Here is an 18,616-nt window from a genome sequence, read left to right as displayed (position 1 = left end):
AAACACTACATTAACCAGATTGTATTCCTGTTGCTTTTTAAATTTAAGGTTCTAATAGAGTGCTTCCATATAAAGAAGAGTTGGTAGTGCTTGTTACAGCCTATGAATCCCAAGACACTATAGACAATGACTGTTGGAAACCATTGCCCTTACTGAATAGAATAACAGAATCACAGAATGGCTGAGGTTGGAAGGGACCTCTGAAGATCATCTAGTTCAATGCCCCTGCCAAGCAGGATCACCTAGAGCACATTGCACAGCATGGCATCCAGGTGGGTTTTAAATATCTCCAGAGAAGGAGACTCCACAGCCTCTCTGGGCAACGTGTGCCAGTGCTCTGTCACACTCAGAGTAAATGCCCTCTCATATTCAGCTGGACCACTAGCATGTTTTCATCATGGCTGTGCAAAGGACTACCAAGTATTTTTGTCACTATTATACTTATCCTTCATAAATAAAACATTGAAAATGATTTTCCAGAGAGACCTCAACTCCAAACATTAGCTTGTCTCCCACTTGGATGCTGATACTCCCCTATTCAGCACCCATAGCCTGCCTGGGAAGACTAACTCAGCCCTGTAAGTTACTTCTTCCAAGTACATGACTACAGATTAATCTTGAGCTCACACAGACATCCTCCCCCAGTTTGAAGATTATTTTGGATCTATTTCCTTTACCACCTACCAATCCTCACATGACATGTAAAACCTTTTCAAAAATCTTTAGTTATATACCCAAATGAGCTGAAACTGATTCCAGGTTTGGAAGTTGCCAGGAAGGCACTGACATCTCCTGCACACAAGTATTTAACTGAATTGGATTTGGTGGATTTCTCTTTGTACATGGAGCCCTCCAAGCGCAGCTTCTATCATGGAGGGTGCAACTCTGAGACCATCTTTTCAGGAAATTCTTCTTATTTTAGTACATTATTGATAGTTTCTACCTCTCTGATAAAACAGTATTATCTGATGATGTACAATTCAAGCAAAATGAAAAGGGATATTTGCCATTTACCTGCAGGAGGGAAAAAAAAGAAGTGTAATGAATCTAACACTACAGCTTTCAGTGTGTTGAGCCTTTAGAGCTGCTCAGAAGTGGAGGCTTCAATGCTCCAGACTGAATCAGTGAATCCAAAGTAAGTCTCCCATGCCTGTAAAGCTGCCTTCCATCTCTGTCCTGCAGAAGAAAACTCAGGACAGGAGAAGAAAACAACTTCATATTTTGTGATGGTCCCAACAAAAATCGCCAAACAAACTTGAGGTTGTTGGATGCTCTTTAATAAGCTGCAGTTATACAGCTGTACCAATATAATACCAAGGGCTTTGGCTAGCCAAGTTTCTTACTGGTTCATCTTGCCTCTTCCATTTTTACTTAGCTCCCCCTAAGCAAAGTAACACTCTGTAGTGATCTTCCCTACTGCTATAGATTTTCATCACTTTCCATTATAATGACATTATCTTTTTGAATCTTGACACCAACTCCCCCTTATCCAAATGAAACTTTGGATCCTGATGCAAACTTTACACAAATACAGCGATGTTCAACTTGAAAGATTTATTTATGCAGATGTGCATTAAATAGTACTTGCAACTGATGAGGTCTAGTACAACAGACTACAATACTCTCACTGATACGACATAGTACCTACCCTGGAAAGCCTACAGCTGATAGAAAGCTAGAGGGTGGGAGAAGAATCAGATATTTAGAAGTAACAGAAGTTGTTTACAAACTTTCCCGAAGTTCAACAGCATTCAATCTAATCTTACTGGAATTTGACACAAGACATAATAAAATAAAATAGCAAACACGAAATATCACAACTCAGAGTAAGAGAAAGGACAGCCTACAGGAAAGTGAAGACTAGAAGTAAAGAATCAATTGTATGTTAAATCAGTTTTAATGTAGATATGTAGAGACTAAGGCAGATTTGTGTTCAGCGGCTGATGTACAATACGGCAGATAAAACTCCACGCATTTGTAATTTCGACATAAGAGACTTTCCTCATTCATGAGAAACAAGCAATTATGATAATAATGGATTTGAAATTCTCCACCAAAAACTGCTCTTAACATAAGCCGTTTCTAAAAGCATTCATAAATACCAATGGTAAATGATGAAATAGGAGAAAATATTGAAATGCAGTCAGCAGCCTAATAACATATTCAAATTCAATATTGGTGATCTTTTCCAAAATAAAATCATATAGGCAATCCTATTTTACATAGGGTTTGCACACGAAAATTTTATATACATTTGTTTTGGGACATGAATTTTATATATACATACATGCAAGTATACATGTACACACATACATATATAAATGCACACACACACAAAAATGTGCATACCTTTATATACCTGCATATACAGAGAAGTTTAAAGTCCTTCCTAAGTATTCACACTTATCATCTTTGGAGATATTCAAAACTCAAGTGGACAAGGCAACCTGGTGTAGTTGACTCTCCTTTGAGTGTGGAGTAGGACCAGAGACCTCCAGAAGTTCCTTCCAAGCTACCTGATATTAGGAAGGAGATCAAGATCTAGCTCTTCTGGCTATGCTATTTCAATTGCTCTTATTACATTTTTGTCTTTTCCCTTTTTCTTTTGTAAAAGCACAGAACACTGACATTAAAAAAATAATCTTTTTTTTTTTTCCTCCAGACAAACAAACAACAGAAAATGGAACCAGATGACTAAAAGAAAAAAGGCAAACGTTCTAAAATATATCTCCTATCTGAGAAAAGAGAAAAATGTTCCTAAGTTCTCTTCCTGCTTCTGCTACTGCCCTCCTCAGGGAAGCTTTATATTGAAGATGATACTTTTCAGCAACAAATTTCATTTTAAGAACAACAGAAAATTATGTTAGAAAATTCAGCATAACGATTGAAAAGTTAGATGAAAAAGGCAAAACGGATATTCCTTCTGTTTTTCCCACCACATTAAAGAATGACTTAAAAACAGATTTTAAGCTCACCAGTTCACAAAAATTACTTTAAGTCTTGCCTATTCAAAAATTATCTACCAAACTAATTATGTTTTTCATTTTCTTTTGGAAGGAATTAAAATTTGTCAATCACAATGATCTTCATGGATTAGACCCAAATATCACAACTAATTTTGTCCACATGCTCTGATTACAGAATTTAACTTGGAGTTCAACAGGAACCTTGGTTCAAAAGAATTTGCAGGGATATAAGTTTATAGCAAAGCAGAGCTCTTTGAATCATTTCTGTTATAAGAATGTGGTCACTTGCATTAGTTTTCTTCAAGGCTGCAGATGTTAATTCACGTGCTTAATTGTTCAAAGGAGTCATCTATAACTATTTTGTCTGTATGTGTGTTTCAAGTTAAGAATATTAACATTTCTGAAGGAAGAGTACGTCATGCCCAGTGTGAGATTGTATCCTATGTATCTATGTTCATTATTGCTATATATAATGTAATATCCAGAGGTTTTTTAGACACTGTTTTTTTTTTTAACAACAATATCTAAGAAAATAGTATAGTGTAACACAGAATTTAGAATAAGTAGAACCAGGAATAATAGTGATTTGTCTCCAGAACTTTTCAATAAACCTTCTAAATGAAAAAGTAGGGTATCTATCTGTTTTACATTTTCTTATGGAAAATATTCTTTGGGTTTTATTCTGTTGTCTACCTTATAGTTCAACTGTCTCAGGTGTCAGATACCTTTATTTGCAAGTGAAGTCAAACGAGGTCATTATACCCTTTAAAACCCAGAAGAAGATACTGCAGAAGGTACCCCTTGATGTGTACAGTTATTTTTATCATTTGATATTTTATCCTGTTTATCTAGAGTCCTGGCTAATATTCAGTACATATATGCAGACTTGTAGGGACAAGTATAGAAATAGAATGCATTAAAAGGCACTAATGCCAAATCCCTTGGGACATCAAAGTTCCAGCACAAATTTCTTGGGAGTGACACAGACTCAGCCGGTCAGATTCCTTTCTGAACTTCTTAGTCCCACCACCTACCTACCACAGCTCTCCCAGCCCAGGGCAAAGAACTGCAGAAGGCTGTGCATAAGCAACAGTGACTACTACTCTAAAATTCACCCCAGGATATTCCCAGGAGTAACTTGCTGCCTGCCAGCTGTTCTCTATTACCTTCAGACCCATGCTCTTCACAGTCCAGAGCTTCTGACCACCATGAACAGCTTTCTTCTGTCTGAATGGGTTGGGCAGTAAAGCACACATTCTCAATCTAATGCAGAAGAGATATCGGACCTTCCCTTCCTTTCAGACCACAAAATAATTTAATTACTCACCAACTGCTTTGAAACAATATTCAGTAAAAACACAATTAAAAATTCATGAAATTCTCTCCAATGTATGCGAACAGATGATTTCTGTTTTGTTACCAAACTAGCCAATAACTATATGGGGTCTTAATAATGCACAGAAGCAAGAAAGAACCTCTTACATTATTATAAAATAATAGCTGTAATAGCTGTCCCTTAGATTTTCAGAATGACAAAGGACTGCCCTGAAAAATGCTTGATGTCTGTAACAATTTAATAATTAAAACACTACCTTACGTAAAATAGCCACAGCTCTATTCACGCAATAAAACTGCTATCCCGAATTTTCCCCTAAACACTTCAGCAGCAGGTTCTTTTAATAACTTTTAATACTTAAATGTTAACTAGGTTAAGGAAGGTTAAGGAAGACTGAGTAAATTCATACATGTTCACCAAAAGTTATGCAGGCAGCTGACGTTCAGTGAATCTTGCTTTCCCTCATCTAAATGCTAGCGCAGCACACCCCAAACTGCTTATCTAATTAAAGGTTACTAAAAATAACCTACTTTAGCAAACACCAAGAAGGTTACCTTGAAATTACACATTTAGAGTGTACATATTTAAGACCGTATTGTCAGTTATGCCACAAACTTCATCTAGGACTAAGAAAAAGCCAGAGACCAAGACCCGCAGAGGTGTAACAGATATATATCTACCTAGAACTCTTCTCAACTTCATTACTGCGGGAGGGGAGGGGAGGCGAGGGAAGGTGGGGGAGGAGAGGGGGACACAAAACATAGCCCTAAACGCCCTCCCTGTTGGCAAATGAGGTGAAAAAAGATATCATTCACACTTCTAGCTTTCCTATTTAATGTCTATTAAAAATACGCAAGCAAGTCGATGCAGCTCTATTTATATGAATGAAAATAAACAAAGTTCAGCGTATCAAGCATACTTTTAAAAGATTAAGTAAAACGCACAAGAAGATTTTGTTATAGATCTAGCACATTTTGATAAACAGAATTGGCACAGAGCCTACAACTAAATGTACATTTGTAATGATTATTATTTATTTACCTCTAATTTTAGTGCTGAGATCCTGAACGCTGAAAGCTCCAGTGCTGGATGCTGCTTGTTTCTCTGCTGTTTTTTCTTTTCTTTCTATTATTATTTTCTAAATGTTTGTATTTTGTGCTATTTTAAAGTATAGGAAGATTCCAAGACAGCCATACCTAGATGAAGAAAATGTGGAGCACGGACATGAACTCCCTGAAGTCTTTGGTAAAAAAGCAAAAATAAAAATACGAAATTTTAAAAAAGGAGCAAAACCCCAACAAACAAAAGAGCCCAGTCCCAGTTAGCTCCTGCTAGCATAAAAGTTCAGATTTCGCTACTGAGATCATTGCTCTATTCTAAGCAGTTTTGCTCAATGTGTGATTCTAACAAAAACACCCTCTGCAGCTGGAGGGAGCCTTAGCTAAGCATGAGCCTGTCAAGCTTTTCCCAGTGACTTCTGTCTACTAAATTCAGACTGATGTTTTGTAAAAGGGGCCTCAACAACCAGGCCCAGATTGCCTGAAAAGTATTTCCTGCCTTTGAGAGAGAGGGAGAAAGACAGAGAGAGAGAGCGCGCGCGTGTGTGTGCGTGCATGAGGCAGAGAAAGGGAGAGAGCGCGCAGAGAGGGGGGAAAGGGAAAAAGCCAGCCAGCCTGAGCATTTCAAGACGTTCAGCTTAACACACTGCTGAGGTATTTCTGTCAAACTGGAAGGTCTGTGCTACAGTTACATAATGCAAACATGTTTTCAAACCCCGCCCTGTTTTCTTTCCCTTAGAACAATATAAATTTCATACGTCTCCAGCGTACGTGCAAAGACAACAGTCATCCAGAGCAACAGAAGAACGCCTGCGAGACGCCTGATCTTTGGCACCAGGTAGTTAGGAGCAGGCAGAGAGCAACCCAATTTAAATTCAACTAACACATCACATTTACAAAGGGTCTAGTGCTAGTCTGACCAGCAACTACGCACAGTTAGATGATACCACATACATGTGTATGCTAAAATTATATCCCTACTCGAGAGAATTAGCAGGATCTGAGAAAATGAATGCTACAATTTAAGTGCATGCATAGCACAGGCAATGGTATATGTTGCTTTACCTTTTCCGAAAATCCTCCAGAGTCACACATATCCAGCTCTGTGAAAGCAAAAGGACAGACTCCATCTTGATCATATTAGTATTTTGCTGACATAAAACACTTGTAACTACTTCGTTCCAGTTTGACAGGGTGCCTGAATCACGTCTCCAGAGAAACCCACAGCTTCTACATCCTTTGCTCTATACAAATTTAGCGAATATCATCTGTTTATCTTTTCTGCTTTCTTCTGCCTCCTCTGAATGACTTCCTCTTAGCTGTTCCAGCCTGAGAACTTGGATTACCATTTGGTTTTGATTAAAACCAGACGGACAGCTCTGTAGAAGTTTTAGTAAGCTAATGGAAATGACTAGTATGGCTTTAATTAGGGTATCAATTAATAATAAACACTAGTTATTCATATAACAAAAGCTACTAATAAAAACACAAAAACTACATGTTTGGTCACAGGTCTCATATTTAGGTGAAATAATTTACTCACATTTTATTTAATTTAATTTAGCATGAATCATAATGGCAATTACCAGGTATGATTTCCAAACCACAGGGCAAAGCCAACAGTTTTTTCCCTCTTCTTGAATAAAAGAAGTGGTGTTGATAAGTTTAGTTGTCTTCCCAGGTGGGTTGGTCATGCATCATTTACCTTCTGGCAACTCCTTCAGCTGTTGCAAACCCTCTTTATTAATTATCACTCTGATTAATTGATTTTACCATTACTGATTGAATTATTGATTGGCATCTTTGGCCTTTGTCTGACCTTGAGAGGGAGCTAGAGATGCAGCAGTAAGACATCACATAACTTACACAAAATAGTGCCTCAACATATAGTGACCAGATAGTCTCTGCTCAGGGGGCCTGTCACAACTGGGACAGGATATTTATCCTGAAAGGAGATAGGAAGCCTTCATAATTACTAACTGTGGATATATGATCTTTCTACCAGCCTCCTACAACTGCCTTTGAACTGTTTATATAATGCCTTCACTAGCTGAAGCAAGTCTTCTGGAGGGCATTTCTTCAGTTAAAGAAAAGCCAGCTCTGTAAGGCTGACTCTGGGTCTCACTAATACGGCCATATCTGGAGCTAATTTGTTAAGTTTCAGTTCCTCAGCATGTGGAACTTTGTGCTAAAGTCTGCTAAATTTGCCAAATGTGGTCTTCATTGTCATCCATGTAATTTTATATATGCATTTTTCAGCCTTAAAATTACAGTATTAACTTTAAAAGTTAGTTGCAAAATTATGCAGGCCCGAATGGAAGTGGGTTTGAATTTTTTCCCAGTAGCTTTAAATGTACGTGCGTAGTGGAGGTAGACAGCCTTAAGTGAAATGACTTACTAGCCTAACCTCTGCATCTTCAAAGACAGAAGACTTTGAAGCCCATGCAAGGAAATGGCATATGTGGTAGTAAACTTGGATGGTAAACAGTCAGAAGTGCAGCTAAAGGTAAGTAACTTTGCAGAATGATTTTTAGCTATATTTGGTTGGGGATCCAAATGCAAAACATTTACTGCAATCTAAATTGTGATTTATACTATTTTCCTGAAAGATTTCCAGTTTGGAATTCAGTGAATAAATTACAGGCTGTGAAGGGACACATTTTGCTTGCAATTATGCAGTTGCACAAACTACACAATTATGAAATTTGTTTTTATGGGAATCAAAATAAAAACAAAAAGCTGTTAGTTTCCTTACAGTTAAAAGTTCCTAAGAATGTCTTTTTAGACAATACCAAAAGAAAAAAAAGTGATGAGAAATTGTAACACAGTGTTCCAAAACAATAAACCCAGTTCTGGGTTTTTAATTTTAATTTTTTTTTTAAACTAATTATTTTTCTTCAGCTAAAGTTCACTTAACATTGATCATCAGTAAACTTTGATTTCAAAAAAGTTTTATATTTTTAAGAAGCTGGTCACAAGAATAAGAATAAAAAATGAGTGAGGACATATTTATAGGTTATGAAATTATTAGAACATGGTCTGCTCTGTGAAACAGTTTAACAAAGACAGCTTGATTTTATTTCAGCACCTGCTGAATAACTAAACCAAAGAAAAGAGCGACATCATAGATGATGTCTGTCCATTTCCTATCTGTCTGAGAAACCTGGGGATGGACTGTCTCCTATATACCTTTTCCTGCTTTTACATCTACAGAAAGGAGGAGAATAACCAGAATATGAATGCTTGATTAAAGCTGCTTTGATAGATCTTTATAATGATAACAATAAAAAGCACATAGCAATATTTTATGGTGAAAAAGTAGAAGAAAGAACATGAGAAGTCAGAACACCTAAGTTTGAACATTTTAATAATTCTGTTGGATCTTAGACAATCAACAGAACTAAAAAAAGTTGACAGGAATGAGAAACAAGGTAAGTCTAATGGGACACAATCTAATAGTACTTTATATGCAGTGGTAAAATGCACTTCAATTGCAGGCAGCCTAGGAACATTAAAATTCTAGAATTTAGTTTCTCGCTATGCCCAAACTTACATTAAACACAAAGGTAATTTTTTTTGTTGTTACCTCTGTAGCTCAGAAAAGCATATGGCTCAAAGCTAGGCTATATAAATCAGGTCTTCAGACAAGTCTAATTTCAATTTAGGTAATGTTAGATAATGAATTCTAATATCCTAACTAGGTTATATTTCTATGTATTTCTAAATTAATTATAAAATGAGAACAATGTAGAAAATCATTAACATATATGTCTATAAGGTTATTTATCCATAATATAAAATATTTTTGTCATGCTAGTTTAAGCTGATTACACCCCATGACTTATTATGGAAAGAGAAACCAATTTATATCATCCTGTGTTAGATGATCTACCAAAACCATTCAAAAATAAGAAAAATTCAAAGTACTGAAGCAACTCTGTTGTAGCTATATACAAATATCAGTCTGAATCAAATATGTATAGTTTCAGCCACACTTTGTCTGAATATGTGACTGTTCTTTCTAGACCTAAGATTAGTTACATATGGTGCTAGTGCTCTTCCATAACTTAGTTCTTGCTCAATCAACTATGCAACTTAAATTAATGAGTTTGTCCAAATCATGCAGATGGTTTATAGAAAATCATTAGCACTCAATATAGCTGTGGTTTATTGCATGCAAAATTCAGAGTGATTCACTGAAACAAAATCAGTGTTTGTGGACTTACCCAATCTGTTTTCATGCTTAAAAAGCAATCCTGCTGAGGAAGTAATATATATTTTAAAAAGCGAGAGAGAAAACAAGAGCACCTGAAATCTTAATCTTATTTTGCCTGGTAGAAAAATATAACGGCTTTTGCTGACATCTTTTTTTTTTCTCTTTCCCTAAGAAGTACATATACAACTAAACCTGAGATATTTTCCTCAAGTAAAAAACAAGTGTTTTGTTTAAATACACCCAGCAACTGCTCAAAGTAGAAGATAGACCTGTTTTTTTAACCACTTTCAGAGTTTCAATATTTGTTTTTGCTTCACAGTGGAACCACCAGATTTCATGAAATATTTCACACTTTAGCATTTCATACTGAATGAATTATTATTTGGCTGATGTCAAGACATTTCATCAAGAAGTTTTGGTTTTGATGAAATCACTATTTGTAAAACACAAGAAGGAGCAAGGGAGAGAAGGAAAGAGGGGCATTCACCAGGCATACAGACATGATTATAATCAGGAGGTAGGGGCAGTGGCCAGATATGAGAGATCTCCAGATTTCAGATACTTGCTCTGTTCAGGGACATGAGCATGTCTCCTATATCCTTGCTAGGTTCCAATCCACTGGGTTACAGTGTAAGCGGATTGCATGAAGAAGACTAAAAATGGCTCTGTACAATTTCATAGTTTCAGCAAATTTACAAATGGTTATTTCAGCACAATTAAATTGATTTGAAAGTGTTCAAGCCACATCTATAGGCGGAACTCTTCACCTTCAAAACTTTTTGAACGGGGTATAACTGGAAATACTTGACAAATGTCCTCATCAACCTTTAGATATTAGAACACAAATAGACACTTCTCAGGACAGAAGCTCACCAAGTGGAGTGAGAATGTCAAAGTGTATCAGTACAAGAAATAATATACCATTTTTAATACCAAATCAAAATAATTGTAAATAAACTGTTCATTTGGAATTTGTTAATTACACTTCTACATTTAGAAATACTGGATTCTAATTGTTAAAGAACCTGAAGTTCTGAATGATTTATGCGGAACTATTTAGATTGTTTCTTAGATGCCTTTTAGTCTTGCACTTGCTTATTTACCTTCCTTTTCTCAGTGACATGCTAAAAAGGATTATCATCAAGCCATCAAAGGGAAAGAAGAAAGTTAAAGCCTTTTTTTTTTTTTCTTTAATTCAAAGATACATGTTTTTCCACAGAAGATAAACTCAGAAATCTGAAGCTTCTCCTGAGGCAGGTACAAGCACCAAAATAATATGCCAAATGATGATTAACATTGAAAGAATTAAATGACTTCCAAAATGGGTAGATGAGAATCTTTATGTAGATTACCCATTTTAATAGTTTGTTCTATTTCCTGCTTATGACTCAAAACCCCAGTTTTCAATTATCAGAAGGACTTTGTTTATAATACATGTCTACTTAAAGTGCATTTGTCAGGTTTAGTTATATTTCCCCTGGCATGGATTGTTAGCCATTGATCCAAAAAAAATCTCCTTTGCAAGCTTCAAATATCAGTGGGAATTTGTCTTAGTATTTTTAAAACTTTTATTCATTAATCTTCATATGATATCCTTTCAGGATACTCTATTTTATTACATGGAAGCGTTTTAAAACCACCAAAGATGGATGCAATTAAGTGTCCTAAGGGCAATGAAACTGTCCTCAGATTAGCTCTCCAGTGTACCTGTTACTGAACATGCTGGTTCATGATCATACTCTTCTGCTTTTGTTGGAGCACTGAAGCAAACTGATGACAAAAAGTCTAAGAGTAAAATTACTGTGGTCCTCATGGAAATAAAAAACTGTCACAATCTACAGCTTCAAGTTTCTAGATAGGCAATGCTAAAGTTCAGCAAGACATTGCAAAGCTATTTGGTTGAAACAGTTATATGATGATGTAAACTGAAGTTAAACCTCAGTTTCAAGAGCTAATCGAAGAATAAGTGGTTCCAGTCTCAGTGGAATATCCTATCCAGATTTTGGCCTTCCTTCTACCTTTTAGTAATCAATCAGTGTATCTGTCATAACTTGGCAAGAAACTCAGAATGCTGTATATTGTTGAACTGCATCTTACATTTCCTGTTGCAAAAACTCTATTTTCTATTCTGGGGATGTCTTTCAAACAATTATGAATTTCTAAATCTAGCCACTGTGAACACAATTCTTGTTTCAAAGACTTTAAATTTCAAGCAAGATTAAAGCATAAAGATGCAAGTAACTTCCCTCTGTTTTCAAGTACTATACAAAGTCACTGAGTTTGTAAGCTAAGTTAAAAGTAATTGCATGGGTGTGAGTGGCATATTTTATTTCTGTAATGCTTAGACCCTGATACAGCAAAATACATGCTTACATATGGTAAATATTAAGAATAGCACCATTAAGTATTGCGTATGAGAAGACGATATACAGTCAGGTTTTCTCGACTGGGTGAAGACAATTCTTTCCCTGTCATTTAGCATATGAATGTTCTTGGAAGGACGCTGAAGTACATTTACTTTACAAGTCACGTTTTCCTGCTGTCATTGTTCTTGTGATATGATCAAAATAGTTGCAGTAAACTCAGGGGAGATACTTCAATTTACAGCAGTTGAGGATGTGGTCCATTTGTTCCATGCTTTTGGAAGCAATTTGAAGCCTTCCTAATTGCTTTCAGACCTGTGGAATGATGTAGCCTCCCACTGGCTTTGTCTATTCAGTATAACCTACATGAGACCTTTCGTATCTCTACTGATTTTTTGTCGTTTTCTCTGTGTATTTATATTAAGTGATGGTTATTTTATTTTTGTTCACTTACTCAAAGTGGAATCTAAGAATATAAAAGCTGTTGATCCCCTTTCTAAACACTCTTTCTGTGGTTGGGATCCACAAGAGCATTCAATATCATCCAGGCAGCTTATCTTCCTTTCTCATTGTAGTAACATCTAAGTTTGCAGTGGGTGAACAGGGAAACCCAAAGACCACTGCCCTAAACTTCTTGTAGTGCTTGCAGTGAGAAATTATACCAGTGGACTTTCTTCTAAGAATTGATTTAAAAAATTACTTGAGCAACAAGTCCAAGACATGCTCAATGAAAAGCCTTATGAGCTATTAGTTCAAATCCAGTTCAGACAGGTATATTCAGTGTTAGTCGGTTCCAGGATACAAAAATATACATTAGAAAAATTATTGCCACTGCTGCATTAAAGGGAACGGATAAGAAAACCGAACTCCATCAACCTGTACACTATTTGTAAAAAAAAAAAAAAAAGGATTATGAACACACAGGAAAAACACTATTCAATTGTTGTTTTTGTTTTTCTAACACAATATGAAAATGTAAAACTCTTACACTACCATTGTTTATAGTATTGTCTTCTGATGATGTTAACCAATAATGTAATCAGTTGCTCTTTAGATGTTACATAAAAGTTTTCTACATGCATAAGGCTAATAAAAACACACAGCTGTTTCCAGAAAGAAACAGGATGGTAAGGACCAACACTTTTATGCATGTTTTTAGCCCTTAGCCTGATTTGTGAATGGCAGTATCTTAATATATTTATTATTTCAACACTGCTGTTATGAAGAATATTATGCATATACTAACCCTACATATTCACAGGGAAATATGCATTTTACTTGAATGTCTAGAGAGTACTTTTCACTAGTTGAAGGTGTGCCAAATATCCCATTAAAACAAACAATGTCAAATGTCTTATCAATGACAGCATCAATGATGACTGACATGTTGATGATAAGAGCTGATATTTCACTGAGCACTTTTTTATGCCTTTGATAGTGTTAATCTGCTTTCCAGATTATTTCTGAATGCAACGAAGCTTATGATTTTAAGATGCACACCTAGTTTAATATGTGGTGGTATTGTCAGTTTTCATCCTGTACAGCACAAAATGACAAGGCCCTGTTTCTTTTGCATTTGAATGTGTACACAGTATTTGAAATTCCTACTGAACCTATGAAAGTTTGTGCAAACTCTGCCTTTATTTTCTCTTTTGCAAAACACCCTAAAGATTTGCTCTTTTAGTATCATATTTCATTTTATTTCATTTCATCGTCAGAGTCAACAAGAAAATACTTAGAGTGGTACTGTGTGTGTTCTTAAACCAAGCAAGGCTGTTTGTCTTTTTCCTGAGAAAATATTTGGGAGACATAAATATAATTATCACTGTTTTCTTGTAGAAACCAATGATTACTCAAAATAAATTCAGACTTCCAAAACAATAGGGAATTATTGGATTACCTCAGACAGATTCCTTCCTGGTGTCATTTTATTTAGCATCATTAGCTTTAGCTGTACTGGGCTGACTTAAATCAGTTTGTATAATCATAAAAATAAATACATTATTTAATAAGTATTCATTTGCATGACAACATAAGTCCTCATATATGATGACTGAACAATCGATCTATACAAAACAAAAGCATTCATTCAGCTCAAAATTGTAAGACTCCTTTGAAAACAGTAAGAACTGCATGGGTGCATTCAGCAAGAGATGCAGGCTTCCAAAAGTACTAGATAAACTTACATTCCAGAAATACATTCAATTCAGGCCAAATACATTTATAGCTTTAATATATTTATAGCCTTTAACGCCGTCCTTATGGACTCAGGTTTTGGAGTTACTGCCTCAAAGATGAAGATTTCTATGTTTTTTGGAAACACACCAAAATATGCAATTCTTAATCTGGTATTTAGTTAAGATTTGAGATAAATGTTGATTTTATATAGTTGAACATACCTCAGAACGTAGAAAACATGGATACAATTTTTATTTTAAACTAAATCTAAACTACCACTGGAGAAAGGAGTATACCAAAGACCTTCCAACGTCCGAAGCTGAGTATCAAAAAAGCAGCTCTCAAGGTATCAGAAAAAAAGATTGGAAAAGATATCAGTATCCTAAATAAGTTGTGCAATATACTCACATACCACCACCAAACTTAGGGACTGAAAAGAGCCACAGAAATTTTGTCTAGGTTTAAATTAGCTTAACAGCTAAAAGAGATGAACAAAACCACAAAATTTGAGCAAGGGTTCACAAAACCCAAGAAGTCTAAGCTAGCATTTTTCTTTCCATTTAAAAGAACAATATAAAGTAGATGAGTCTTCAGATAGCTATGGTACCAAGCTTAAAATTTATAAAGAAAGAGGTATCTGTATGGACACAGAGTTTGTTTTGACAAAGCAGTAGTCATTCTAATTTCTGTGCACTAAAAGTACTTTCAGTACTTTATTTTTCTGCTATCATGTGGACAGGGTAATTCTTTATGTTAACAAAAAAGCTTTGAAAAAAGTTAAGATGTTGCATTTCCCTAACTGATAGATATTATAAAGGTATGCTTTTTTAATTTCATTGGTTTTATGAAACGTTCTATTGATTAATCAAAGACAGCAACTTCTCAACAAAACATCACAATATTAAAATCCCTGTTATAACATTGCTAGACTGTAATATGAGCTTGATACAAGACAACTAGAGTCTGTGCATGACTGTAAACTTTATCAGGATTTTACACAAAAAGAAGAAACTGTTCTCTGTTTTTGGTGGTTTTGTGAGTAGCCATATAGGCTCTGAAAACTGGTAAGAATGCAAAGATCCTAAATCTATTCAATCTTAAGAACTTTAAGTGACAGAGAACGTGCTGGTCTTTGTCCAAGAGGAGTAAATATTTAAATAAAATGTTTGGGGGCATTTTAGCTAAAATGGAAATTTCTCAGAAAATTAGTGGTATAACAGCAACTAAAGTAGATGTACAGCCAGCAGGCAAGTCACTTCACAACACAGTGCATTGAGACATATGTTTTTTGGCTATTTCAGTTAAAAAAACAACTCTACTAATTAAAGAAATAATTGCTAAATTACCAATTGAGAAATATAATGGCTATAAAGAATTCATAAACAAATGTCCTTTTAATACCAAGAACATATTGATGTTAAACCATAGATCAGAATCTGCCTTGAAGCTAGGCAGATTGATGAGGCATATGGAACATGGATGAAATTTGGCCACGTTATTCCAGTGAAGTCTCAGCGTATGAGAACCCATAGATTTGAAAGGGAAGCAAGTTAATTCTGGAGGTAGGTCCAAAGCTTGTCATTGTGGTACTTCAGGTACATGCAGTGTGGGGTGTTGCCTCATACTGAGTCTTAGTTATGGAAACAAAAAGGAATTTGCTGACTGCATCCCCACACCAGGTGGGAGTGCAAAGCCCTGTCCATGTACCCCAGTGAAAGCACATTGTCTCACACTGTCCTGGCCCTTCCTCAGGCCACAGCTTTCCGGAGCACTCAATGAAAACGGAGTTCTCCATCCTTCAGAGACTTGGTTTGGTTTTGGAAAATTTGGTGTAGATCAGAGAATAGAAGAAAATAGCAAGCGAGCTCAGATAACAGGAGCAAACAAAAGTAATTTAAGCATTTCAGACATTGATCTGGATAGCATTTTAGATTCCATAACATCTGTGTTTTCTAATCTTTAAGCTACTTTCAACTATGACTCTCTGATGAAGGATGATCCCTTCTTTGCTAACACCATTTTTTGACATTTTTTATGTACGGTTTTTACTTACGTGAAGAGAGGCAGAATAAATTTTCCAAAATTTGCTTCAACATGAAACTCCGGTAAGCATGCAGATATAGAGATTCCAGAAGACAAATACAAGTCTCAGAAATGCCATTTAATTCCCTAATGATAATTTTAATATTTGTTTTTATAAGTATTTTTTGCAGTATTCCAAGACTTACTACTCACGGTGTCCAAGAAAGAAAATCCAAATCAACAGCCATATAAATAAGCACAGATTTGGTTCCAAGAATTGCTACTATTTATAGATGAGGGTTCCCAGCTGTGTATAAAATTGCTCTTAGCACCATGCTTAGTTTTGAGATTATACCAGTTACAAAAGATGGACAAAGATTGACATTCTACAAGACATGGGCTAGATTTCACATAGGAAAGAGGAATGAGAAAGAATTACTGAAAAAATAAATGTGGTGTAGATGCATGCTTTTTGTTTTTATTAGGAATTCCATGGGTACAAATATTAAAAATACATAGGAAAGGGTAATGATAAAGATAAATTGAATTATTTTGGAAATACAGTAGGATTTAGGATTAAAAGGATTAAAAGATTAAAAGGATTAATGTTTTTGCATGACAATTTCGTCATTCAATTCATGACACTTCCTGGGAAAGGCTTCCTCTAGTCTTGTCTCTGCTCCTCTGAGACCCCACCTAGAATAGTGCGTTCAGGTCTAGGACGCCCAGCACAAGAAGAACATGCACATGTTGGAGCAGGTCTAGAGGAGCACCTCTCCTGTGAACACAGGCTGAGGGAATTGGGGGTTGTTCAGCCTGGAGAAGAGAAGGCTCCGGGGAGACCTTATAGTGGCCTTCCTGTACCTAAAGGGGGCCTACAGGAAAGTTGGGGAGGGACTCTTTGTCAGGGAGTGGAGTGACAGGACAAGGGATAAGGGCTTTAAATTAAAAGAGGGTAGATTTAGATTAGACATAAGGAAAAAAACGTTTGCTGTGAGGGTGGTGAGGCCCTGGCACAGGTTGCCCAGAGAAGCTGTAGATGCCCCATCCCTGGCAGAAACCTGGTCAGGTGGGAGGTGTCCCTGCCCATGCCAGGGAATTGGAACTGGGTGGTCTTTAAGGTCCCTCCCAACACAAATCATTCTGTGATTCTATGACAGAATCTGATCCACAGACCGTGGAGCTAGATGATGCTAGAAGAAAAATATCTGGCTTTTTTTTTTTTCCTTCTCCTTCCCCTAACTCCAGCAAGTATTAAAGTGCAACTAACTAAAGAAATATCTCTCATCACAACTGGTGGTTAATACTGAAACCTCGGAATGATGGGCATCAGAAACCCATCACAGGCAAACCCATTTGCTTCGTATACCCCACTACCTCCCTACAGCACTGTTTGAGGTAATCTAAGAGGTGTTTCAAAATACGAGTGTGCCAGAAGCACAGAAAGCAATGACTCAAGTGTGAAAATATTATCATAGTCCTTCTAGTTGTCAGATGGCAATTAGAAGGACACTGTGATGAAAACAAAGAGGCCATCAATAGCTGCAGAAGGTTTTTTTTCAAATATCTTCCATCAGGGAATGGGACAGGGCTCTAAAGGGACAGTGCAATCACTTAATGAAGATTCTGTAAGAGGATCAGGGCATACACTCACTATAATAGATATGAGGATAGACATATCTGCAACATGAATGCCAAGTGAGTTAGGAGATCACAGCCATACATTGCATACCAGTGCAACCACATTGCATACATCTCAGTTTATGTTGAACTATATTTCTTAGAATAGCTTTTGTAAAAAAAAAATTTAAATGAAAACTGGAGAATTTGGTGGTTTCCACATTAATCTGCTCCCAGATCTCATTATGAAAATAAAATGCAAATAATGTCTTCATGATCCAAAACAAAATATGAAATGTAACTGCTGAAAATGCTGATAACTCAGAACTTATCATTTCTGCATAGCATTTAGCTAGTTCACTAATTCTCCCAAATGGCAAGTTGCTCCATGAACAGCATGGATAATTAAGTCTGATTTTCATTTCCTTATAGTTAGACTCACTGTCTAAAAGGAATTAAGCTGCCATAGAACCATCTCTCAGCAGCATTTGCTCTCATTCAAGTTGCTTTGAGCCTCGTATTCCTAAACTGTCAGCAACTAACCAGTAGATTCAAAAGTTACACAAGACAGACTTAGTCAAAGTTGCACACATCTTGCTTATTTAAGAAACTGACCTTAAATAGAAAGTTAAATAGAAAGGAACTTGAATGAAAAGCTAGGCCTATACAAATTGTTTTTGAAAAAAACAATGAAGATTAAACAGCAGAAATGCATTGATAGTGTCAGAAAAAAAGCTGAAAGAAAATTTCATCCATGTTTTTCTAAAATGAACATTAGAATTCTTTACTCCAATTGATCTTACTTTTAAAGCATCCTTCCTTATTATTTATCTTTAACTGGTAATGTAAAACACTAG

At 36.0% G+C, this 18,616-nt stretch overlaps 1 protein-coding gene and 1 long non-coding RNA gene across 5 annotated transcripts in view; one reads left to right on the top strand and one right to left on the bottom strand.

Annotated features, from left to right (window-relative positions):
• The window catches only part of LOC121070250 (rho GTPase-activating protein 7-like), a 223,539-nt gene extending 217,478 nt beyond the window's left edge, over positions 1-6,061 (bottom strand). The window contains 2 exon segments of the mRNA XM_040557138.1: positions 4,133-4,261; positions 5,344-6,061. The gene's annotated coding sequence lies outside the window, so the exon portion shown is untranslated.
• Positions 6,062-7,368: 1,307 nt separating this feature from the next.
• LOC121070251 overlaps positions 7,369-18,616 on the top strand; it is a 71,319-nt gene continuing 60,071 nt past the window's right edge. For all 4 annotated transcript variants that reach the window (XR_005819970.1, XR_005819969.1, XR_005819971.1 and 1 more), the window contains exon 1: positions 7,369-7,866. This is a non-coding gene — a long non-coding RNA (uncharacterized LOC121070251). The remainder of the gene's footprint in view (positions 7,867-18,616) is intronic.

The sequence above is a fragment of the Cygnus olor genome, chromosome 4 (genome assembly GCF_009769625.2).
Source record: "Cygnus olor isolate bCygOlo1 chromosome 4, bCygOlo1.pri.v2, whole genome shotgun sequence".
Taxonomy (NCBI): domain Eukaryota; kingdom Metazoa; phylum Chordata; class Aves; order Anseriformes; family Anatidae; genus Cygnus; species Cygnus olor.
This window is presented reverse-complemented; position numbering and strand designations above follow the sequence as displayed.